Source organism: Passer montanus, unplaced genomic scaffold (assembly GCF_014805655.1).
Source record: "Passer montanus isolate IOZ18808 unplaced genomic scaffold, ASM1480565v1 scaffold124, whole genome shotgun sequence".
Taxonomy (NCBI): Eukaryota; Metazoa; Chordata; class Aves; order Passeriformes; family Passeridae; genus Passer; species Passer montanus.
The window spans coordinates 589,822-616,387 of NW_024359167.1; the positions used below are offsets into that span (position 1 = coordinate 589,822).

General features: G+C 41.0%; 1 long non-coding RNA gene across 1 annotated transcript; it reads right to left on the reverse strand.

Moving 5' to 3' along the window:
* Positions 1-12,555: 12,555 nt before the first annotated feature.
* Positions 12,556-24,147, reverse strand: LOC120497210. The gene is made up of 3 exons (XR_005626452.1): positions 24,059-24,147; positions 12,778-12,837; positions 12,556-12,694 (listed from the first exon to the last, which is right to left on the reverse strand). It is a non-coding gene; the product is annotated as an uncharacterized LOC120497210 (long non-coding RNA).
* Positions 24,148-26,566: the final 2,419 nt, after the last annotated feature.

A 26,566-nucleotide genomic window follows, 5' to 3' on the forward strand; every position in this document is an offset into this window, starting at 1 on the left:
ACTTCCTCTAAAGAAATGGTCATGCAAAGGCAGAAGGAACTGGAACTTCAACTTTATCAGCCATATCAATATTTTACTGCAGTAACAAATTCACACAGATGCCAAGATATTTTATGTTGCCAAATGGTGCTTTTATTTTGCAGCACATGTTGTGCATTCTTTTTTAGAAGTGAACACATCTGCTGTGACTTCTTCCAATATCCATTTTTCCTTCCCTGCAATTTGGGCTATGAAGATTACAAAGCCATAAATCAGAACCATGGTGAAGGCAAGGGATCTGATTTACAAACGTGGTTAATCTTTGCCTCTGAGGAAGCTCTGAGCAGTGCAGGGAGGCTGGGGCACCCTCAGCTCTGGGAGGTGGCATTTCTGAGCAGGGCCTTCTGTGGGCAGAAATGGGAACTATTTCAGCCAGTGTTCCCAAATATTTCAGTGATTAGATGGGGACACAGTCAAAGAGCAACTGCTGAACTCTGAAGTTACATGGGAGAGAGACAAGCAGGTGATGGGATGGGTGTGGGTTTCCATGGAATCCCAGATGGGTTTGGGCTGGAAGGGATAAGTTTTAGTTTGAAGCCTTAAGTTTTAGTGTTCATATTTTCCAGATTCTGTACTGCATTAGTGTGTGACTCTGAACTTCACATGAAGGGTTAGCAAGTTCTCACAGCTCAGTCACACAAAACACAAAAATCCTTTTCCAGCCCCAGGACCAAGGACAAGCTGCATCTTCAGGCCCAAAAATTGTAAACAACAGAGAACTGAGAAGAGCAATCCAGGAGGATGGGACTGCATAACCTGAAGCTGATATTGGACAATTAACCCCAATATGTAATGGATAAAAACTTATAAAATGTGAAAACTCATGACCCATTGTCCATCTTGGGTGCAGCCCTGGCCGGGCTCTTGTGCTGCCCAAGGTTGAAGCTTTCTAATAAATCCCTACTTTATTCTGTAACTCTGCCTGACCTCTGTTCCAGGTGTCCTTTCAAGTTATCAAAACCATTCCCCCTGATCTGGCACTGCCTGCCCTTGTGCTGCTCATTGTTATCCTGCTGGTCTCCTTCTCTATTCTCACCATTCCTAACGAGTCACCAGCAGAGTGTGAACAGAGAAACTTTATATAGAAACCTCCACACTGCAAAATACTGCAGCATTGCTTGATTGAAAACACCTTCTGTTGTTTCACTCCTGTAACTTCAGCCAAAATTCCTTCAAACTGTTGAGTCTTTGCTGCAGTCACACTTTGAAGGGACACAGAGAGATCCCTCGTGGAGGGGAGAGAGTTTGCTGGTGTAAATGGGTGAGAACTGTCTGTGGCTTTTAGGGGTTTGCAGGTAACTGTTAGAAAAAATGGGCAACATTTAGGGGTTTTTGGCCAAGTTAATACGTAACAAATTTAGGGTCCTTGATAACCTCAGAATTTGTTTGGAAAATCCAAATTTAGTCATAAGACAACTCATTCTGTTACAGTGACATGTAAAAAATTAGTTGTTTAATTAATCTAAGAAAATTGTTTAAGAAAATTTTAATAAAATACAAAATAAAGTTAAATAAAATAAAGTCAAATAAAATTTAAGAAAATTGTTTAATTTTCAAACACAATTTATGGAGTGATATCTCCACCTTGACAGTAGGTCCATATCTTTTATGACTTTTAGTTGAGGATCTCATCTTAGGTATTTCCTGGTCCACAGAACAAAGGTATTCCATGCCACTCCCTGGCACACCCCAGAGACTAGCTTGAATTGTAATGTTTAGAGTTGAGTTTCTAAAGGCCTCTTGTGCCTCCATCTGTCACCTGTCTGTGTGTCCTCCTGGCTTCCAGGAGAAAGGGGTGTGGTGGCTTTCAGCAATTGGAGTAAATAGGAAGGACAATATTTTTTGGCTTTTCCTTGCCACTGTCAGCTCTGCCCCTACCCCTTCCCCTCTCTAATATTTGTACTCTTGCAAACAGTTTTTTTCTTCTCTTGCGCTATATAAAGGTATTTAAACTGCATCACTTCCTTCTGCTTGTGAAGTTTCAATATGGGGGATGTGGTGTTGGCTGAGCTAATCCAAATGTGGAGGCAAGGCAGTGAATAAAAGTGAAATACTACCATCAACCTTCCTATTTTCAGAACCAATCACATCTCTATAAAGTGCTAGAGCAGCTCCTCACTGCTAAACACCAATGACCAGTAGCCAGTGGCTATTTTTATTTTTGCTGGTTGTTTACATTTTGCTCTTTACTGGTGAAATGCTTGAGGAGCTGGAGGTTTTTTCCCCCACAATGCCTCAAGTTAGAATTAAAGTTGCAGCAGTCTGAGCAGGAGTTAATTCATTCTGCTATTAAGCCTTCAGTTACACTGAGGCTTTATCATTCACTGCTAATAAATGGTATTTATAGTTGGCATATACCTCCTGTAGCAACAATAACAAATGTGTTGCCTGAGATAACCTACTTTATATAGCTGTTAAAAGGCACTTTTCATTGAAGTTTCACAATTTTAAAAATTCATTATAAACCTCTTGAATCCTCCAAGGACTGAAACAATGTGTGAAGCTGGATGCCTAAAGTGCAGGCCAGATTTTGAAAAGGGCTCAGAAGAGCCCACAATAGAGGGCTGATGTTTAAGTATGCTAAGCACACAGCAGCTCCTAATGCCATACTCAGATCTGGGCTCTCAAAAGAGTTCACAAGAGCCTTGTGTGCTGTGAGCTTTTGAAACACTGGCCATGTCACAACAAGCACTGCTGGGGACTTTACACTCCTCAGAATCTGCTAAGTCTGCCTTTGATTTCTCTGGGTCTCAAGCACTTTCAAATGCCTGGACCTAAACAAAGATCTGTGCTTTATGTGGGATTAGTTCCTTTTATCTAAGAATATCATTATTCCATCCTTTCCTATGATCAAGAAAATAAATAAATAAAAATACCTGGCATGGTGTAAGATGTTTGTAGACTTAGGAGAACTAGGTAATATTCTTCCAGCTGCTGTGTGTCCTCACTTGTCTCAACCAGCCAGAACAGGGTTGTTCATTTTGTTCTATAAGCACAGCTGAGAATTTTGTTTGGGCAAAGCAAAATTTGGTAACTCCTGCCTTCTTTTGGGAAGCTTCAGTGTCTGGAGCAGCCAGTGCAGCTGAAGGCAAAAATAAATGTGTGCAGTGGCTTGGCAGCAAGGTGAGAGGAGTTTCTGTGCCAAAGGTGTCGCTCACAGGAGGCTGTGCTGAGGTGGGGATCAGACTCTGCTCCCAGGGAACAGGGACAGGACCAGAGGGAACAGCCCCACGCTGTGCCAGGGGAGGCTCAGCTTGGCTATAAGGAAAAATTCCTTCATTCAAAGAGTGGCTGAGCACTGGAAGGGGCTCCCCAGGGGGATGGTGGTGGAGTCACCATCCCTTGAAATGTCCAAAACCAAGTGGAAATGGCATTGAGTGGAGGGGTCTGGTGGGCAGGGTGGTACCTGTTTGAAGGTGGGACTCAATGACCTTGGAGGTCTTTTCCAACCTTGCTGATTCCACAATTCTCTGTCACCAGGTCCCCATCAGCTCCTTCCGTGGCCTTACCCCAACCGAGAGGGCTCAGACCTTTTGGGCCAGTCAGAGGAGTGAGCAAATGGGATGGAAACTTCTGACAGCACAGCAAAAATGCAGAAACCCCACCAGAAAGTGCAATCCCTGACTATTGCTGTATAACCAAACCCTAATTCTTTGCTGCTTTCACAGCCCCAGGCCAGAGGAGCAGCCAGCCTGGGTGGGTGGGCCCTGGGCATTGTGTGTCCTTGTCAGAACTGTACTGCATGTGTCAGATAAAAAGCAAAGCCTGTGGTAAAGAGAAAGAGCTTGAGTTCTTGCATTTGCTCTGCCTGATAGTGAGGATTTCATTTGGATGATTCAGCTTACCACTTCTACATTTGCTGTGAATCAGTATTGAAGTGTCATGTTGTAGGAGCTGCCTATTGATGGGAACTTAAATTAGCATTAAGGAGCAGCCACAGACTTTGCAAGATAATCTGGCTTTATTTGTGCCTTCCCTTCTTGGCTTCTGTGTGTGTATATCTTATTACCAGGGAAAATTACTTTTCTTTGTGCTGCCCTTTAGAATTGGGAAGAAATTACACCAGTCCATTGAATGAACAGCAGCACAGAGATTAAACACGGGGGGTGTCAATCTGCTAAAAGTTACTGTGCTAAACAGCCAGGAAACCCTTTGAAAGGGATGGCAGGCAAGGAGATACTGAATTAATCTCAGTATTGCCTGTGACAATGCAAGGACTTTAGTCTGGGGGAGATGTGTTCTGCCAAAGCAGGGAAAGGAGAGTTTTGTTCCCTTTGGAAGTGGTGCTGGAGAGTCACTGCTGTGCAGGAGGAGACACCTCTTGGTGGTGGTGCTGATTCCAGACTCAGGGGAGCAGAACAAATATCCTGGAAGGACTGATGGGATGCCTGTGTGGGAGTGTGGATAACCAAGCTCTAAAAATCCTGTTGGATTAAATGCACATGCAGTGGGGCTGAGGACTTAGCCCCCATTTACAGATACAGGATTGTGGTTTGCTTGTTGCATTTCTGATTTCCAAATCCCTTAAATACCTGGGGCCGTGTTGTCCTGGGGTGTAAAACTGGGAAATTTCATTTAATTTGAGACCTACCTCGTGGTGAGGGGGTGAGAGAAGGGTCTGATCTCAGAGTTCTTTTCACCTGGAGTAATAAAATAGCTAATTTTATTACTGACACTCAGTGAAACTTTTGGGAAATGAAATGTATTGTTCCTACACACTTCTGGACGGCTGGGGAGTGAAGAGCTAACAGTGTGTGGTTCCCTTTATCCAACAGTCCCCTTCTGACAGGGGTTGGGCTGATGCTCTGTGGCTGCTGTGCTCATAATTAGCAGAGCACAGTTTAGACCTATTTTAGGCTGTTTTCCAGTGTCCTGGAAACAGAGGCATTGTCAGGAGAGCCAGGCATTGGCAGCTGGCTCTGCTCACTGACCAGTCCTTGGCTTCAAACTCTGCATTTCAAGCCTTGATGTGTGAGACAAAGCATTGGGGATGTTTGATTGACTTTCTAGTTATTGCTGAGATCAAAGGCTTGCTTTTGTTTGTTTGTTTGATTTTTTTTCTTTTTTTGCATCAGACTTCTTTATTCTACCACCTGGCCTGGGTTATTTATTGAAAGAACTGCATGCAGAGATGTTAAATTCCAGGGAAAACTCAGTGATCCAGCATCACTCTCTATTAGGTAACAGCTGATTGCACTGCCACTACAGGAACCTAAGCACAAGTTTATCTGTTTTTCCTGGGGAAAAGATTTAGCTTTCTGGGTCAGCCTTGTATGCAGGCAATTTGTGTTTTTCTCCTCTTGCAGTGGAGCTTTCTGCAGTGTGGGTGGGAAGTCCTACCACTTTTAATAACATTGCTCCAATCCTGCTTTGGAGCGAGTTGGCAGTACCTTGATAGTCTGGTGAGTCCTTTGGGCTCCTGGTGAATATGTTTGGATATTTAACACAAAAAAAACCTCAAGCCTCATCTTTTCAGAGGCTTACCTCTCAGCCAATCCACTAGGGTGGAATAGATTTTTTGTTTCTCAAAATACTTTTAATTTATAAAGCAAAAGGCAGTCTGTTAATTTATATTTGCTGTATGTATTCCATGTCTGAAGTTGGTGCCTCTCCAAAATACATGACTGCTTATGGAGCTTTTAATAATATGTTGTGGTGCTGGTGATGATAACTCATATTTAACTAGGCAGTGCCTGTCAGATTGCTTCTCTGCTGAGCCTGGGAGGGTACCTGAGCTTTGCAGCAGACTGACAAAGTGCCTGGGATGCAGTGATTAGTGAATCTCAGAGACTGAGGACTCCAACACTTGCATTTGGGGATGCAAATAGTAATTTTTCCCTATTATGTTTCCATACCATAAAATCCCAGTAATTCTTACTCTACACATAGATATTTCCAGCATTACCTGAAATCAGCAGTGGATCAGTAGCGTGGGATGTCTGGGATAGGATTGGAGTTGGGAAAACATTTACAGTTTTTAATGAAACATGGTCCTTTGAAAAATCAACCCCACTATTTGCTGATGCCAAACATGGTTTTAATGGATATCTAAATTTTTCAGTTTAAAAGAAATATTTATAAACTAAATTTAGCTGTGTGTGTATTGTAACTTTGCATCCTAATCTAAATTAGATACATTTCAAACAACTGAATTTTTATTTCAGGTAAAATAAAACACTGTGGCCAAAAGCTATTTCTGGTCTTTTTTTTTTCTTTTTTTTTTCTTTTTTTTTTTTTAATTACAAAAGCTTGGGTACTTGATGTGATTTGGCTTGTGGCCAAACACTTCACATTTCTCAGCTATCCAAAATAAACCATAGTGAGATAGCTGAGATCATCTCCTTGGTGGATATCTTCAAATAGAATCTGATTCACAACATTTCTGTGGGTTCAGGAATCCTCAGCTGAGCTCTGAATATCCCAGTGTTCCCTATGCCAGTGTCCAGCTCCTGGTGAGTAACTGGAAAACTGCTGTTTGAGGTGCAGACCTGCACAATAGAATGTCCCAAATCTTTTAGATGCTGAATGCCAATAGCAAATCCCAGTATTTGTTTTCTCCATGCTGTTGCTCCCCATGTACCAGTAATGCTCTTTTTTTTAGCTGAAAAATTGCATTTTTGTCCTGAGGGAGGTGAAATGCAGCTCTGGCCCCAGTCTGGGTCTCTGCACTGCTGAAGGGAAGGGTCCCTGTGCAGAAGGGTCCCCCAGCAGGGCTGGGAGCTGTGTGGGACCTGCCTTTGCATGGTGTATTTACATCTCTGCCCGTCTGCTTTATCCTTCTTGTCCTCCCCACACGGAGTTTGTTTGTCCTTGTCTACTTCAGGCACTTGCATTTGATTTCCAGATAATCATTCTGCTGGAAAACACGGACCTGTGCTGTTATAAGAGGATAAATAGAATAACTTCCATGGGAATTTGTTAGCAGGGTGTAATCTACCTTTTAATCCCACCACTGGTTTCCTTCCTTCTGAGAATTTGCTTTTCCTTGCCCTGATTTTATGGTTTGTTCCCAAGACCTTTAAAATCATCATGATTAATTCTCATTGCACAGTGGAAAAAGGACCCTGAAGCAAAACAAAAAGCATTTTTATCCAGAATCCACATCTATTACTTTTGCAATTATGAGGATTCGAGTGTCTTAATTAGCCCAAAAATAAAGCAGCTTTATTCTTCAGATCACAACATTCAGGCTACCAGAGGTAAAGAGAGAAAACCTGAGGAAAGCTATTAAGGGCAAAATTATGCCTAACACTGCATGATCATAGGTAGACAGATGTTAGCAGCAAGGCAGCAGATGTCCAACTAGACAGCAATAAACACACTGGAGGCAAGAACACGTTCCCTACCATGGTGCTGGAGAGGAAGGGGAAGATGCAGGAGGTGTTCCACCCTTTGTGCAGTGAGAAAATGACCTTTACCCTTGTGTGAGCACCTTGGACGGTGTGGATGTCCTGTGCTGGTCAGAAAATTAATGAGTTTGAAGGGTGTTCTTCAGATGGGAGTTTTGGTTTTATTTTGGGCTTTATGACTGTGATTAGGTTTTAAAAATGCCCCTGCTGCAGATCAAATTCTGCCTTGCTATAGGGCCACCAAAAAACTGAAAAGGGCCACAAGACCAGCTATGCCAGTGAGGGTTTTTGGTAGATGAGCATTATCCTAAGGCTCCTTTTGTTATCTTAGATATTTCACCTCAATCCATTCTGCTTCTTCCAGGAGAGTTACCTATTACAGCAGGTTTTGGATATGATCTGGTGGAATTAAGGAAATATTAAAGAGAGGGAAAACCAGAGGGAATATTTTGAAAGAATAAGAAATGGTTATTTGTTATCTACAGGGTAATCAGTGTCCAAGAAGAGGAAACTTTTTTTTAGTAGCATGCTACTAATTAATGATTTGAAACGAAGAAATAAAAATATTCTTTAAGGTACAAGTTATTAATTACAGGGTTTTTTTTCTTTTTTTTAGTAGCATACCACTACTTAATGATTTGAAACAAAGAAATAAAAATATTCTTTAAGGTACAAGTTATTAATTACAGGTTTGTGGGTTTTTTTTAATATCTATATGGTAGAACTGAATAAATTACTGGTCAAGTAAATCATAACAGAATTGTGGTGCTGCAGATTGTCCAGATGAAAACCAGTCCTGTTAAGAGTCTGGAGTAGCAAAACAGAGTGTCCAAAATCTGCCCAAGCAGTGTGTGTGTCCTCCAGGCACTGTTACATCAAACAAACATCACTTGTCACTTGTTAGCACCATTAACTAGACAAGTCCAAAATAAAGCATGGAGCAGAAAAGATACATCTTACATTCTATAAATGGTGTGGTGTGAAATCTATTAAAGCTGACAGAGAAGAGGGCTCTGAATTAGTGAGCAGGCTGATTACACCTCGTTCTTTATTCCCTATTGACTTTGGGTATGCCATACCTTTCCATTTCCTAGAGAAATAAATTAAAAGTCAGAACTAATTTGCCTGATGGAGGGTGCAGGTGGAATTTTGTTCGGACGAGCATTTGCACATTGTGAAATCCAATTTAACCCCTTGATGGGGTATAGTTTATTTTCTTTTGTTGACAGCTTTGTGGCAGCTAAAATAGGAACCTGATTAAATAGAGACAGTGAGAGATTGAGGTCTTGTTCTAACAGCAGGAGGATCAAGGCCTCTAATCTTATCTCCCTGAACACTGAGATGAGCTGAGGATGCTGGCAGTGAGATAAGCTTGGCTATTTTGAGCTATAAAAGACCTCAAGAAAAGAGAAGAGGTGTGAGGTGTGGGAAGATATTATTTTTCACACACACAAATAATACTGCTTGTTTCAATACATTTGGGTCAAGTGCTGGGAACGTACAGGATATTATAAAGGCAGTGATTTCATTTTGCTGTATGGGCATACATCAAAGGATAAATAATAAGCTCTTGCTCCCTCTTTACAAAGAAAATACACGTCTGCAAATTCTTAAATACAATTCATAATTTATAAACTACCAGCAGCTCAGTAATAACAGTAGAGGCCGAGTGGGAGGAGACCACTTCTGGCACAAGTGGAATTGCTTTCTTGCAGTCAAACTTTTAAAATATTTTAAATGGAACAATAACAAATCACCAAGGAAAGCCTTTTGTCAGGTTCAATGCAGACCTGTCTCTACAGGACTGTGTGTTTATCTTTTGCTCATTTATTTGGAAGTAACCAAAGAAATTATCAAAGTTCTGTTCCCCTTCTGGTTCCTTATGTGGTGTTGGGTTTTTCCATTTTCTTGTAATACTTTGTCCCATGTCAAATTTCAGGATGTTAAATAAAATTAGGAATGAATGAATAAAGAAAGGAAAGGAATGAGACAACACTGGGCTTATATTTATTTCTCCTTGATTTCCTGGGAGAAAAAAGTAGAAGTAAAGCCTAGACACAAATACACAAAAGCATAATGTAAAAAATACTTTTTAAAAAAGTAAGCCAGAACCCTTCACTTGTATAAGTATCTTTAACTAGTAGAGGTTTAAAATGAAAGTTAAATCAATTTAGTTTAGCCATGGACCTGTTTGCTGATCTGTGGAGCTCTGCAGGTCTGTGCTAGCTGAAGGTCTGCTGAGTCAATAACATCTACAGTTGTTCTTGTACTTTCCTGAGCACATTTTAGAAACTCCTTTGGTTAAGGATCAGCCTCCAGCATTGTCTGGCTACATGGGCTCCTGTTGTCACCCAAGAAAGTACAACCAAAACATTTTGTCCACCTGGTAGGGCCAATCTTCTCTGATCAAAACACCACTGACTCAGTTCCACTCTCCACCAGAATGGATTTTGGATCTCAAAATTATTTTTTTGTGTTGGTGTAATTTTTTTTTCCATTATGCATATCCAAAGCTCTCCATCAGGATGTGCATTCCTGGCATATATTGCAGAGGAACTTGGTTTGTTCAAAAGTATGTAATAAATATTTTTAAAGGCTTTACTTGTTTTTAAGGGGTTTAAAACCCCTATTGCCAAGTTGTGCTCTCAAATCCTTGTGATGATTATTAACGTTGATTTACACTTTCAGTATCCAAACTCATTGAGTGCATCATGGCACAGTTAAACTGGCCCAGTTGCAGTGGTTTTGGCACTGATAGCCAAAACCTGGAATTTCCTTGTGGGGTTTGTTGCAACAGCAGAGCAGAAGATCTTACACAAGGACTCTGAGAGGTCAAAATTGTTGTGGGGTTCCCATCTTTCTTCTAAAATGTCTTGAAAATAAATTATCAAAAACAGCAACTTGCAAACTATTTTCCTACAAGGCTTTTTACCAAAAAAAAAAATATATAAAAAAAAATAAAAGAAAACAGGGTAAACAGGGTTTTAGAATTAACAACAGCATCATATTTCATAAGACACTTCACTGTGTTGCTTCTGCTAAGCTAGGAGTAGTGCAGTAACAAATTACTGGCAGTGGCTGGACTAGAGAGGGAGTAGTAACCAAGTGCAGACCATGTGCTAAAATTGTGTTTGTCACTTAACACTGATACTGCTCTCAGAAACCTGACACTTCATTATATTACTTTAATTGGAAAGCACTGAGATTGAGAAATATCTATTGAGTACTATCTTATTATCTAGTAATAATAGATAACTATTATCTTATTATCTATTATTTTTTCTATTTAATTATCGATTGATTAAAAAAAAATAAAAACAATTTTCAGGGGAAAAAAACCCCAACCAAACAAAAAAAAACCAAATTATTATTTTATCTATTTAATTGTCGATTGATTAAAAAAAAAGTAAAAACAATTTTCAGGGGGAAAAAAACCCAACCAACAAAACAAAAAAAACCAACAAAAACCCCCAAAAACAACAATAGCAACAACAAACCCAAAACCCAAAACCAAACCACAGCAAAACAAACAAACACACAACCAACCAACCAAACCAAAACATAAAAAAACCAAAACAAAAATAAAACAAAACAAAACAAAACAAAACAAAAAAACAAAAACCAAAAAACAAAAAAACCCCAAAACTGTGAAATACTAGGAACAAGAATCTGGTCTCATCCCCAGAAAGGCCTGCAGTGGGGTTTGTTAAAAAATGCGGTAATTCTCTTCGAGCTGCAGCAGAACCTCTCTTTGCACATTTCCCCCACCCCAGCCCAGCTGCATCCCTGCAGAGGATCTTCAATGAGAGGAGTAACAGAGTTAAGGATCCGCGTCAGGCGTGCCCTGAGCATATGAAATACTAGGAACCAGAATCTGGTCTCATCCCCAGAAAGCCCTGCAGTGGGGTTTGTTACAAAATGCTGTAATTATCTCTGAGCTGCAGCAGAACCTCTCTTTGCACACTGACATTTCCCCCACCCCAGTCCAGCTCCTCCCTGCAGAGGATCTTCAGTGAGAGGAGTAACAGAGTTAAGGATCCGCGTCAGGCGTGCCCTGAGCAGGTGAAATGCTCATCCCTGCCCTGCCCGGGCTCCCCCGGGTGGAGCAGAGCCCAGGGCAGGAGCTGAGCCTGAGGCATGGCAGGGGGGCAGGAGGGGCTCCACCTGAGCTGTGCTTGCCAGGGCCAGGGGAGCAGGATGCTCCCACAGCTGCTGCTCGGGAATTCGGCTGGAAGAGCAGATGCAGGGAAAGGAGAGGCTCAGGAACTTTCGTTTTCACTGAATCAATTTTCCTGAGGCTGGAGGTTATTCTGGTTCTCACCCAGATGATGCGTTGTGCTTAAGGGCTTTGGCCGACGTTTTATAGGGATAAATAGACAGGAAAAACCTTTTTCAGAACTTTTCAGATACCCTGACATTAATTTGACCCTTAGTTGGAAAGGGCAGGTATTAGGAAAAGTAGAAGATCATAACATTACCTAAGTGCCATTTAGTTTTAATTACTAATGGAATTGCAACACAGTAATCATCTGACAGTTAAATATTATTATGAGTTTGCTCATCATTATTGGAGTTTTGCCACAATCTTTAATGGAAGAAGGACTAAATCTATTAATTTTTGTAGGAAAATTTATGCATTAAATCCTTGTTGTTAATTCTGTGCTAGGTCTGAAAAGAGATTGCTCTCATTGAGCACTAATTACGGGGTATGTGAATGAATTAGTAAATAAATTTCAAGGACTGAAGTTGTAATATCACTTTCCTTTTGAAACAGAAACCATTTCAATATGCACTCAGAGCGTACTTGGAGCAAAGACTGAGCTTTGTTTTGCTTCTACTGAAACAGAAGTCAGGAGCAGAATGCCTGACCACTTTTGTGGTTGTAATCCACTTTCCAAAGGATGTTATTGGTGATTTGTCTTAAACTGTGTAGACATTAATGCCAAATGCACTGAAACATTTTTTTCCAGATGCAAAAAGTCTCTTTTGGCATTTCTTTATTTTGGATAGATTTTAGTTGTCTTTTAAAAGCTTCAGGTAGGATGCTGAAGTACCAGGTAAAATTGCTGGTTTGGCTGTAATGCTCTGTGGACAATTATCCTCATGCCTGAACATTTTCTTTACACAACCATTGGCTTTTGGGTTTTTTATTTTGTTATTAAGTTGTCCTTGATACACAAGTTGTTTTTTTTTACAGAGAACAGGAGCTATCACAGTCAGCAGTGCATTATTACCTAGGAGGGTCAACACTTTCCTGTCAGAGTTTGCTCTTCATCCACGTGGAAATCGCATTGTGGAAGTGGCAGCTGTGATCAGATATGAAAATTCAATATTATTTATGCGATATCCACCCAAATCATAATTACTTAAGCAATGCAAACCTGCTTACAGGTGCTGTGAGATCCACGCTGCTCAATTCCATGCTTCATTCTGGATGTTCTGCCTTGCCCTGTGGAGATAATAATTTCCTCTAGAAGGGAAGAGGGTGTTAAAAGCAGGTGTGATTACACCAGCTAGTTAACATTCCCTCCTCATTGTCACATCCTGAGAGAGAGGGATTTTTAACTCCCCTTTTTCCCCCAACTTTAGATTGGTTGATGTAGCAACAGCCTGTCAGAGTCATCTCTGTGTCTCATTTCCAGGTGAACACACGGCTGTGATATACATCTCTCGAAGATTTCTGTGTTGTTCTGTGTGTGTAGTGCTGTTCATGCCTGCAGGCAGTACTGGGTGCCACACAGGATTTTGGCCATGAGCAGAAGGTGTGGCTGCCCTCAGCAGTGCTGCCAGGAGCCTCTGAAGTGACACTAACCCAGGAACTGGAGTTTGGTGATTTTGTGGGTCCCTTCCAGCTCAGGACATTCCATGATTTGGAATACCCAGTGGCTGTTGAGAGTTCTGGTGAAGAACATTCAGAGAGGTGAATCAGAAGGAAAAAGAAACAGCCCAGTGCAGTGTGTGATCCCTTCACTGCCTGGTGGGTGCAGGGGTGTGTGGAGAGCATCCTTACTGCTGCACTCCAGCTCATAGCACTTTATGTCACCCTTGAGAGTGAAGGACGTGCTGGTGGCTTCTAACATTTCTATATTCCTTCATCAATAAGCATTTAAATGGTTCTCCCTTAATTATGCCACCACAGATCACAGCATTTCTAATGATACTTTGCCAAGTGCCATTTTTACTGTGTCTGTTTTCAATGTATGGAGTACTTACAGGAGGACCTTTTCCCCTTACAAGTAAACAAATATGTTACTTTAGAGAGATCTTAAACCCTCAGTGCATGAGTGAGATTTAGAGGCAGATTTATGGCATAGCAGCCATTGTTTGTTTGCATTACAGCTTTTACCCACAGTGTCCCACAAAATAAAGTGTTCACTTGATAACAATAAAACTTCCAACAAATTAATTGCTAGAAGCCTTTGGAAGATAAAGAACATACAAGTGGTGGCAGATGACTCTTTATCCCTCTCTTTAATTTGTTTTGGCCATTGATTACAGCGTTTGCAATCAGTGGAAGCACTGCTGAGGGTTGGATGGGCTGTGGGCAAGCGTTGTGCAAGAGTGATTTGACTGAATTCCACTGTGCAGCAGCTCAGCCTGGCCCAGATTTCAGGAGAAAAACTGAAAGTTTGCCATGGATCAATCACAACGGGGTTTTGATATTAGCTCACCTCAGTGCTGGGCTGACCTAAGCCCCAGTCCCTCTGTTCTGGGGGGAGCTCATGCTGCATTTAAACCTGGATCTCTCCAGTGGAGCTGCTGTGCTGCAGGAAATGTCCCTCCAAGCTGCAGTTCTCCGTGCAGAACCACTGGGGGGGTGTCTATGTGCAACAGGAATCCTCAAGTCTATCCCCCGCTAAAAACATTGAAGAAACTGAACTGGGCTCTACAGCTTGAATGTATTTGCACAACACAGACATTTATTTCAAAATTGTTTTTTCTGAGTGTTCCTGAATGGACGATGTCCTTTACGTTCTCCTCACCACAATAATGAAACCACCAGAGTCAAGGATGCTAAGTGAGGGTGTAAGAGTGAAGCTCTGGGAGTGTGATGGTAAAGGTCAGGCTGTGTGTGATCTGAACCTTCCTTTTTCCTGGTTCACAGCACCAGGCTGCTCCTTCTCCTACTGACTTCAAAATAGGGCTTGAACTTGTTCACCAACTGTAGCTTTCAATCTTATTTGTAAACAATTATCTTGTGGAGTTACAGACAAAATCATCTCTTGTTGTAACAGCCTGGTGCCTGTAGCTCTCTGTAAATGTGATAATTATGATTAGAGGGAGCACGCTGAAGTATTAGACCTGCACTAGGATTTAATTACCCACAGTTTCAAATCAAAAGACAGCTAAAAATATTGCTTGTGTGGTTTAGTTACACAGGGAACAATAACTCCAGGTCCACTCTTTGGGTTGCAGTGATGGGGGTTAAGCTGCAGTGTACAAGGATTGGCTCCTGTGTCACCTTGGGGTGACTCTGGGCAGCTCCCTGCCCTTCCAGCTGAGCCATGGCCCCAGCACCCTGTCCTGTCCCTGAAGTGCCCATCTCAATACACAGCCTCTCCAGGTAAAAAAGCAGGCACAGACTTGATTTAAAATATCCTCTCAGAGCTGCAGTTCAAACAGCAGCTATTTCTGGAGACAAGGCTCTTGAGGCTACAGAGTTAACATGGAACTTTCTAAATGGATTTAAACTGTCTGGTAAGGCAATTACAGCTGGGGAATTGCTACAAAGTTGAATCTTCCTGGAGCCTTGAAAGTACAGATTCTGGCTTCTACTTCACTTTTTCCTTTTCCTTTTTTTTTTTTTTAACCTTATCAGTTTAGAAATGCATAAAATCCGTAATGAAAGTTTGGATGTGCTGAAAAAGATGAGTGATTTAGATGGGCATGCTTCCAAAACAACCCAGGACACTTGGCAGAGTGGGTGAAAACAGTTTGTTTTTCACTTCTGACCACAAGCATTTCAATATGCTTTCAGTAGGAGAGATTTCCAACTCAGAAAAGGGTGTTCTGAAAATCTGGGAGCTCAAGCTGGAAAATCAGTGCCATGTGTGCTCCCACCAGGGTGCAGAATGCACCTGGGGAGGGAATGCCCAGGGAGTGACCAGGATAAGCAGTGCTGCCAGATAAATAATGTACAGTTATTTATCTGTCAGACAACACTGAAATGCAAAATAAGGTATAATCTACTTCATAACACTCAATTTTCAACTAGAATCTTTTGTTCTACTCTCGCTGCTTATTTCCTCCACAGTGTAGGTGAGTGGCTTCTCCAGGATTTTCACAGTGTCCAAGCCCTAAGTGGAGAGCTGCTGGATCACGGGGAACCAGCAGGGTGAAGCAGGATTGATGTTGTTTTCCTTGCTGGTAAGATTTAGGTTTGCTCGTGGTGTTTCTATTTTCTGGAAGGTGGAAATGTGGTTTTGGGCTGACAAAGGCTCTTCAGGAGTGTGTTCAGACACAGGGAGGGGAGCCAGGAGCACAGCTCCCCCTCCTCTTTCAGCCCTGCCTGGGTTTAAAAGAATGGCAGCTGCCTTCTCTGTGGATTCATCCTCGGTTTTTTGGTGAAGGATGATTTGTGAACCCTTCCAAAGCAAGGCCCACTGGCAGTGGGTACCTTGCTTTTGTGCTGAGATCTGGCTTTTGAGTTAACCAGGGATCAAACTGTTCAGTTCTAGAAATACACAGAGGCACAATCTGGGCATCAGTGAAAGTAAATAGTTAGGGTTTCTGTGCAATAAGCTATTCCTGTATTAACAGTAAGATGTTGCCAGTTTTTTAGATGTCTGAATTTTATTTCATTCTCACTTAGCAGATAAATATTTTCAATTCTTTTGGCCTCTAAAATTTGTGTCATTGCACCTTATTGGAGTCTCTTGTTCTTCTCTGTGGTCTGATTTTTTTTCATTAAATCATGGGATATATTCAGAGTCAATAAATATCTAGAAGGGGGCAGTTGGCTTCCTAGCCTAGGAGACAAAAGATACAATGATGTTCAAAGGCTGCGTGTTAAAACTTGGGAAGTTTACTTGAGAAATTAAGTAAGTTTTGTTTTTCAGAGAAGGTAAGTAAAAATTGAGGCAATTTGCTAATAGTTTATGGCATTCTATGTCAATTTAATTCTGGGGTTTTGCCTGGTTGGTTGAGCTATTTTAAATAAAATGGATCTAAAAAAGGATCTTTAAAATCCAAAATCTTTTTTTAAGGATCTTTGAAATCCAAATTTTAAGGGGTTGCTTTGAAGGAATCCTGTGACCTGTTAATCAGATTTTACTGCATCCTGTCTGGGCTTTGTCCTTTCTAAATTTATAAGTGCCATTCATTTTAATTGCTGAAGAAATGCCATTCATTTGAAAGGCTGAATTTTAAGGTCCCAGCCTTTTAAAGTGTGTAGGTACATGAGTGGAGAGGGACCTGAAGGCCTGGGATTGAGCTGTTTATCTGTTATGTATTTGTAACAATTAATACTGTGGAGATGAAACTTGCTGTGTGTTAAGAGAGTGTCAGTATCAGCTTGGTGAAAATTAACTTGTAGCTGTTTATTAAAATGTTCTCCCTGGAGCACTGTGCTGGTTGTGCTGGACGTGTGGACCAGATGGACGCTGGTCTGAGGATGACAGCACAGCCTCCAGCTCAGCTCTGCACCCTCTGTCCAGCACATCTGCCAGGGAACACAGCTACAACAGGCCTTGCTCTGTTTTAGGGTTTTATAACCCCCCATTTTGTGTTGGCAGGAACCCTTTCCCTAGTTAGGAAAAAGATCTTGTGTAAGAAATTGTCAGGTTAAAACAGTATTTATAAACCAGCAAGGAAATAGCCTGCTCCATGCTCTTGGGAAGGACTGGAATAATAGAAAACTTAATTTTGGTTTAGAGCATAACTGGGAAATACTGTTACTGTGACCTGTGTCACAAATAAAGCTGAATAAATATTGGTACATTTTAGAAGTAACTTTATATTTTCATCCTTCCTTTCTAGGGGAAGGAATATTAAACTTTCTGTAGCAGTGTTCTTGTCTAATAGTGAAACCAGTCTTTTCTTAATGAAATTTCTAGTAAACCAGTTTTATGAGATTCAAAAATAAATGTTCAAACAAAAGAACTTCCAGTGCATGCAGGTCTCTTTCGGAGTGTTATGTTCTGCAGTAGCCAGAAATGTTTGCATGAAGAATTCTGGATGTTTTCTGTGACCAGTGTAATCAGAATTATGGAATCCCAGATGGGTTTGGGCTGGAAGGGATTGTAAGGATCATCTTCTTCCACCCCTGCCATGGCAGGGACACCTTGCACTGTCCCAGGCTGCTCCCAGCCCCAGTGTCCAGCCTGGCCTTGGCCACTGCCAGGGATCCAGGGGCAGCCACAGCTGCTCTGGGCACCCTGTGCCAGGGCCTGCCCACCCTCACAGGGAACAATTCCTCATTCCCAATCTCCCACCCAGCCCTGCCCTCTGGCACTGGGAGCCATTCCCTGGCTCCTGGCACTCCAGGCCATTGTCCAAAGCCCCTCTCCAGGTTGTGTGAGAGCTTTAGGATCAGTTTGGGGGTTTAGGTATAAACCGAGCAGTTTTGTCTCAGCAACATTTCAGAATTTGTAAAGCAGGTTACAGGTTGACCCTGCCTGGCTGATTTGCATGCCTGGGAATCCGTCCCCCTTTCCCCTGCCCTGTCAGGGCTCCTTGCAGAGGAGCAGCCCCAGGAAAAACAGCAGCACCAGCTCTGTGAACACTGCCACCACTGAGCCCAAGGGACCGTTCAGCCCAGTGAGGGCTGATAACTGAGCTGGCAAGGAGCTCAGTGGTTGGAACAAAAACAGCATCAGCCTCTCAGATCATACCCTTCTGTAATGTAATTAAATTCTTAGTCACAGACCTGGAGTGAGGCACTCTTCCAACAGGGCTGTTTCCTGAAGGTCAGCTGGAGAGCAGAGTGCTCAGCCAGAGAGAGGCAAGTTCCCTGGTTGGGTCTGTGTTTGAGGAGCTTCCCAAGGCCTCACTAAGTTGGGAAATTGCCCATTTAAGCAATAAAACATAATAATAAATGACACTGCTGCTTAAAGTCATCCTGTATGGCAGAACAGATATGAAATGGAGAAATGGATTCAGCTTCTTCTCGTGCCAGGTTTGGTGAAGCAGAAGTGTCACTTCTCTGGCTTGTCCTGCTGATCTCCTAAAGTAATGGGCTTGATGAGCAGCATTCAAGATATGTTTGATTCATCTCCCCAAACTTATGGGTGCAGATTTGATATTACATCTCAGCAGCTATTTTCCCTCCGGACTTCCTGAACATCATATTCCTGCTTTTGCTGTTTTCTCACTCACTGTGTGAGTGAGGGAATTCCCACTCTCTGCAGAGGTTGCCAGGAACACCTGATATCAAAAGACAGCTGGCAAGGCTGAGAGGTCTCCTGGCCTGCAGTCATCCAGTGCTCACCATGAGGAGCAGCTCTCCTCCAATGAAGGTTTCCAATAAAAGGGAAAGTGGCTTGAAAACAAAAAATTCTGCTAAGGATGCCACAGAATCACAGAATATCCTGAACTGGCAGGGACCCACAAGGGTTTTCAAAATCCAGCTCTAATGTCTCAGGCACATAGATGGGTGGACAGATTTTCAAAGGTATTATGGGCTGTATTTTAGGCCCTTTTGAACTTTAATTATATTTAGGAATCATTTGACATTTATGAAAACTTATTTGGTTCATAAATAAATGTGATTTTTCTCTTAAGTGTTGAGTAATTGATAGATCTTCAGGTAAGTCCCATTGCCCAGCTGTCCTAAAAGTGTTAATTTCAGTGCATGGATCATGGGGATTTCTGTGAAGTGAGAAGTTCTGGGGGCACATTCATGAACAACCTTAACCAGAGTATCTTGGTTATCCTGGCTGTCTCTGAGTAACAGATGAGACTGACTCTTGTCACTTGCAGGACGTGGTTTATAGGTTAGAGGCAAAAAACTTGAAGCAACATCTGAAGAAGTTGCTGTCAGTCATTAAGAGCTGTTAACAAACCTGATGTTGAAAATTCACTGTGATTTTTCAGAACTGCCTAATTTCTTTATGAATAATCTGTTCACCTGTGACAATTGCCTATTGTATCCTCAGGTAATTATTTTAAATTAAATTAGACCTAGAGTCTCATACAACTGTCTATTTTGCAATAGTTCACCTCAGCTTTAATGGGTGTTGGTGCTTTACAGATGCAGTGGGCAGTGAAAATACAGTTTTTCATTCACAGCTTCCTTGTGACCCTTTGAAACTCCCTGCCAAAATAACAATGTGCTTACATTCATTTTATAGAATCTCTGCTCATGAACACGTGGTGTTTTTTCCCTCTTTAGCATCTCTAAGGAAGAGTTCACCAAACAAAGTGTTCAGAACAGATCAACCAGCATGGCAGAAGTCTGCTGAGCACTTTAATTGCTGTCCATTAAAAGTGCAAAGCTGCTCTGCTATGATCAGACACCCTGAGATTCACCTACAAAGGATCCTCATTCCATTAATTCACTGGATGCCTCACTGGATGCAATGAAAAATTAAGTGAGCTTTGACCAAACCTTGGGAACAAAACTCAGCAGTTAGCAATGGCAACCCAATTAAAATACTTTCCATGTACTTGTTTTTAAATATTCATGCTATTGAACCATTCCCACTTAATGCATAAATGACAACATAATATCCAACTGTAACAGTTGCTGGAAGCCATTTTAAGTAGCAGTTTAACAAACAGAGATGGATTTTAATTTGCAATGCCAGTTGAGCTGTAATAAAAACTAGTATTCCAGCTGTGAAAAAAAAAATAAAACACAGCTTGGTTTAGAGTTATTTACAGATGTTTAAGGATTTTTTTTTTCTTAAGCCATACAATGGAACCATTTGGTCATTATTCTTTTCAAGAAGCATTTGTATCAGATGCCCTTCCTAGCCTTAATTTCTGGAATCAAACTCTTAAGAAAATTCACATTAAACTATTATGGCAATTCTTAAGTGCTCATTGATTACAGGATTCAATTTCCTGTTGGAAATGTGACTGTTCAGTGTTAATATAGCTGTTTACTTGTTTTTATGGACTCTGATGAGTTTCTGTTGACTTTGAGATAAATGTTACACTGCTGTCTTTGAATGATTTCCATGGGTTGGCATTGTTGCTGTCTCCTGGAGTGTTATTAGGATTCTTGCAACTTTGATTTCTGTTTGTTTATCCTTCTCAAAATAACAACTGCTGGAATCATGGTATTTTGTGAAAGTTTTAGCTCTTTGTCTTTAAAAGGGAAATTCTCAGTAATATGACAAGAAAGTCTGCAAGTAAGGGCCAAGCACGTCCTTAAAATCTCTTCAGAAACTCAAAAAAAAATCCAAGTTTTTTGAGCATTAGGTTAGGGCAAGGAGAAGACAGGTCTCATACTCTAAAGCAAGCCTGGAGGAACAGCTCTTGGTGCAGCAAGAGGTTGTCACTGAGTAGCACAGTGACCTTTCTGCCCTGTTTTGTGGTTTTATTTAACACACACAACATTATAGTCCCTGGAGATTCATCTGTAGCTAAACCCAAGCTCTCATGACCAAAATGTTCATTGCCCTGGGAAGGGGTAGATAAAATACTTCTATTATTCTGATTAAGGAATTTAGCCAACTTTTTTCCTTTTCAATTTGGATTTTTTGTTTGCTTGTTTCTATCAGCATAGTCTTAATACAGTCTAAACAATGGTAAAATGGACCATATTTTAAACCAAGCTTAAAACTCAGGGGCCTGAAAGTCTAAAAGCACCAAGCAGAGCAGCAAAACTCCCAGAGGACAATCTGTAGAGCTCAGAAACCTGAAGTGATTTAGTAAAGAAGTAAAGTTCAGAAAATAAATAGGAGCAGCTGCAAAGACACAAAAAAGTTGGGATTAGATGTTTGAAATACACAGGCAAACAAGGGCAAGGGAAAACGGCTGTGGTGCTGGGAATCAGGCTTTTTTAGGGGAGAAGAGAACAGGGATCAAGAAAAGAGCTGGAGTGCCTCAGGCAGTGTGGGCAGCAGGTCAGGAGGGATCCTGCCCCTCTGCTCGGCCCTGGAGGCACCTCTGGAGAGCTGTGTCCAGCTCTGGAGCCTCAGGTTTAATTACCTTTTCCAAAAACTGGGTAATGAAACATTTTTTCATCAGTGCATGTCAGGTGTCAGAGTGCTCAGCTGCACCAAGAGGTGTGGGAGCTGCCAGGCCCCAAGCCCAGGGGACTTCATCTGCCACACAGGAGGCTCAGCTGCTCCTCTCCTTAGCCCTGAACTGGTGAGAGAGGTGCTGGCTGCCCCTGGGTCTGGGGACTGACTGAATAAACCCTGACTGAGGTGCACCTAAAGAAGCTGTCAGTAGAAAGGGGAAGGAATAATGGCTCCTGTCTGCAGCCAGGGTGAGAACTGCTCTGCCTCAGTTTCCTTTCCTTCTGAAACAATAAACATCAGTGATGTGTGATTCTTCTGGGAAGAGACTGAGAACAACAGCAGGAAAAACAAATGAGAGTATAACATGAAATCTTGACTTATATGCCAAGACATAGGTAGGAAAGATGAAGAAAACATGAGGCAATAATTCCCTTCCATCCTTTTGCAGGATTGCAACACTAAATAGCCATCTTCTGGCAGGCACTTGCTCATATACATTCCCTGAAAATAGTGACATCCATCCTGGTTTAAACCTCTTGAGATTCCAGGAGAGACTTTTCGGAACTGGAGCTGCTCACTTAGCTGCCTTCAGGGCTGAATTCCTGTCATTCTTAGTTAAAAGCTGGTGGCAGGGCATTTTTGCAGAGGGCACCAGGATTACTGCTATGCAGATCACTTAATTATTCTGAGTGTTATGAGTGCAAGTCTCTGAAGATGACAGAGTAATGCAGGGAGAGCTGAAATGAGAGGTAATGGAAGGTAATGAAAAAGTCAGAGGTAGACAAGATGATCCCATGATGTGAGGTCGAGCAAAACAAAACACTTAATAAAGGAGTGTGGAGCTGGAATTAGTCAGGATTGCTGAATGTTCCAGCAGTGTCACCAAAGCAATATCCTCCCCTCCAGTGGGGAATGTGCAGGGTCAGTGCAGGGCAGAGTGAACACCCCACACTCCCTGCAGGCTGCTTAAAAGCCAGCAGTGCACCTCCTGGAAAGGAATTCTCCTGTCTTCAGCTGATCTGAGGAACAGGAAAGATGGGGCTTGTTGAGGAAAGGGACAAAGCAAACACGGTAGGAAAATTAATCCACAAACATCAGAGGTTTATGTCCAAAAAGGAGACAGAGGAGTCCTTTAATTTTATTCGAAGAAAGGGAGAGGCCATGGGGCATTCCCCTGGGATCTCTCAGATTTTTGGAGGATGCAGCCTCCCTTTTTATCCCAATTTCCCAGTCGCATTTCCCTTCTCTCTTTCCCCACTGGCTGAGGTACTTGAGAAGTACAGACTTCCCAATACACCTGATACAAAAGATTTCCCTCTAAGGTATAACCCTCCCTTTTCATTTTTAATTCTTATGGAATTGAGGGGCTTTTCTTTCCTATTGTTTCTTTCATCTTTCAATGACTAATTTCATTTATCAGCAAATCCAAAGTTTATTTGTAAAAGCAAATATCTTTTTCCATTCATCAATCAGTGGAATCCTTCCCATTGTTTCTTTTATCTCCCCGTGCTAGTTTTATCTACCAGCAGAGCCACAGCTTCTTTCTAAAGACAAATCTGCTATTCCTCTCACACAGAATTACTGCCAACACCCCAAAAGGGATGTCTGGGTAAAGGACGCAACCAGAGACATGGACATTTCTGTGAAACATTTTGTGCGAAATAAAAATGTTGCTAACATTTAGGGGGAAAAAATCACAGCAAATAAGTACTTTTAAGTCCTTACTTTGCATTCAGACCCAGGACCAAACTGGATCCAAATCCATAGCCAGGATTTCACTTCATGACCAGAACTAGAATATTCAGTTTATAGGGAAGAGACTATAGGAAATTCTGCCACATTGCCTTCCTTCCAAACTTCCCTGCCAGGGAACTTGTTGGTGTTGATTATTGCATTTATTTATTTGAATTGAGCAGAAATGGCAGCCTCTTTCCGGCTTGGACCATGACCCTCCTGTGCTAAGTGTTTTACAAACAAAAATTAATAAGACACTCCCCATCCTAACTCACTTTTAATCTTAAAACAGATAACAGATGGATACAGCCAGATGGCAGAGGAAAAAAAAATGTGCCTAGGTCTGATCAAGAATGTTTTCTCATCAAAACCATGGTGATTGATAAGCTCGCCTTTAAACAATTTGGATTTTATAGTCTTGACAAAAGTTTTGTAGAAAAGTAAAGGAGAGAATTTCCAGTTAAGATAAGGGGGTACAGCAGGGATTAATGATGATGTTAATTAAGTGGGCTGTAGCGGATCAAAGTTCAAGAGTTTTCTCTGAATTAGGTATGAATAAAATCAAGCTTTCATATTTCTGTGTGACTGCTACCCCTTCACTGAATCTGGAATAATCTGCTGATTTTAAATACACACACATGTATGTACAGAGGCACACATACTCACGCACCCAAACACTCCTGAAAGAGTCTCAGATTGGTTTCACTACAGAGCCAGACTCAAGTTTTCAAAGGAAACCACTCCCATTTTCTATGTACATGGAGAAGAAAGATGAAGAGGGGAAAAAACAGAAATTAATTTTACCTGAAAGGCAATTATCTGTGTCAGTATCTGGCTTGGCTTCAGCACTGGTCTCAGAACTGCTGCAAATTGTTGTGGCTCAGCCAGCTGTGATGGAGAAATCCCAGTTTAAGCTCTCAGGTGTGTGTCCTGGGACCACACTCACGTTTCTTTTAAACCCAATAAGGTGGAGCTGTGGTGATTCCTCCCACAGGAAAGGTTCAGTGAGGGATTTCCTGAGGGATTGCTGCTCTCACAGGGCACAACTCTTCCTTCTGAGTTCTCCTTCTTCACTTTCTCACCTGACCAGAGCTCAGCATTTCCTCTTTGGGGAGGTGAGTGCTCAGTGTCCTGCACTGGCAGCACTGCAGTGAGAATCCACCACGGAGAGGATGGCTGAGGAATGGGAAAAAATCCTGTGTGCCATAGAATAATTCACCTTTCTATCAACAATTGTATAAGAAAACTGTTTCTGTGACCTTCAGAGGGTGAAATCTTTGATGAATAGACACCCAGTAAAAATGTTTAGCTTGATATGAAATAACCTCTCAAATCATAACAATAACAACAAAAGAACTTTATTTTCAGAATGTTTGCCATGCACTGCAAAAAAATGGAAAAACAAACAGGGATCTGTCTGTCTCATCCCCTACAATTATCCCAAAGCAAAGTTATTTTAAGGAAAATTTAAAGAAAGAAATTTCATTTGCATATAAATGTACATCTTATTCAGCACTAAACTGGCAATATCAAAGCTAACTGAGGGTAGGTATTAATTAAAAGTCTGATTCACATAGCTGAACAATGGAATTGTATAAATATATGTTGAGATGAAAAATATAATATAAAAATTCAGCACCCCTTTCATTGTTGTGTGGGCACAATAAATTAATGCATCATGGTCCCTTCTGTTTTGACATATTGCAACATCTTGTTTAAGATTAATTTTAATACATTGAAACACCCATAAAATAGTTCAATTCCTATTCATTTTGATATTTTTTGTGGATAAATTAAATATTTTGTGGCTTAGATTAGCCATATTTCTTAAGTATTTATCATGCTCAATGTTTTATTAACTTAAAAATGTTTCTTGAGTTTCCTTTGCTGCCTGCTGGGTCATTTCACCATGAACAGACCTGCACAAACCTGGGGAAGTTTAACCCAGGCTTTGAAGGTGTTTTCTTGCAAACCAGATCTGCTTCTGTGAGGAAGAACAGAAATACAAACAAGGTTGAATCTTTTGTTTGCTTTGTTTTTCTCTTGACCAGAATGTATGGAACAAATTGTAGTAGACAATAAAGTTTTCTCCCCTAACAGGTACAAATTAATCATTAAAATGCCAGAGGTGTTTGGGTTTTTTAAATTGCATTTTGATATTTTTTAGGCTAAATATAGGTCAGAAAATAAGATTTGCCCCATGGTACCTCTGTTTTTATTTCATTTTTAAAGGATTGCATTTGGATAAGAAACCTTTTTTAGTTTTTATAGACTTATTCTTTTTTAAGATTATTAAAAAAATATTCTTGCAATTAAAAAAAACCAAAACACCCTTTTAGTCTTTATTTGAATTTAATTATCCCAGTAAGAAAATCTTTAATTTTAACATTTCCTTTTATGGATGGAAGTCTGCTTCTGTAAATTAGAAGTATGTCTTGTGAAGTAAATTTAAAACACCATCAGTATACAGAAAGAGGCACAAAATGAGGAGTTCAGACGCTTCTCCTACATTCTCTGATTTTTTTTTGTTACTCATTTTCTCCTTACAAGATTGAAAATGGGAATAATATAATTTAATATTTCTCCAGCACAGTCATTTAATTTTGTTAGGCAGCTCAGTTATGTCTAAATACTGAACAGAAAGTGGGAGGAAGTCTCCCGTGCTGACGAGACATAAAAATATTTAGTGAAAGCATTCAAAATAAAAAAAAAAAACAAACCAAAAACAAACCACCAAACAAACAAACAAACAAAAACTTTAAAGAAAAGTTGAACTCCAAGAAAAGTTGAACTTGAATTTTTGGAAGGAGCTAATAATGGGAACTCAACTAGAAAGGAGCTGGGTTTGTGAAGGAAGTCTTGGCTGACCTGCTCCCTCTCAGCCCATGGAATCTGGCTTGCTGTGCCTTTTTGTCCATTCAGTTTCCTTCTGGCCCTAAACATGGCTCTCTCTTTACCCATCTGCCTGCATTTAGGCCTTAAAATCCCTGCAAGATACCCCCAACAGCAATATTTGCAATATTTAATACAAATAAATCTTAATGCAAAATGGTTATGCTGTCTCTGGACAGCTTGCTTCTTATGATGATTTAATTTTCTCAGTGTCCAGATAACTTTTGTCCCTAAATCATGGCTGAGTAAAAGCCATGAGGTTTAACCCTCTGCATTGTTTTTCTCCTGGGACTCACCCATCCTATCTACAGTGGAACACATGATACAGCAATTTTTAAAATTGTACATAAGGAAACTGCCTAAGCTGCCACAGAAGTAATTCCTTTTCTATCTCAGTTAAAAAAAAAAAAAAGTAATAAA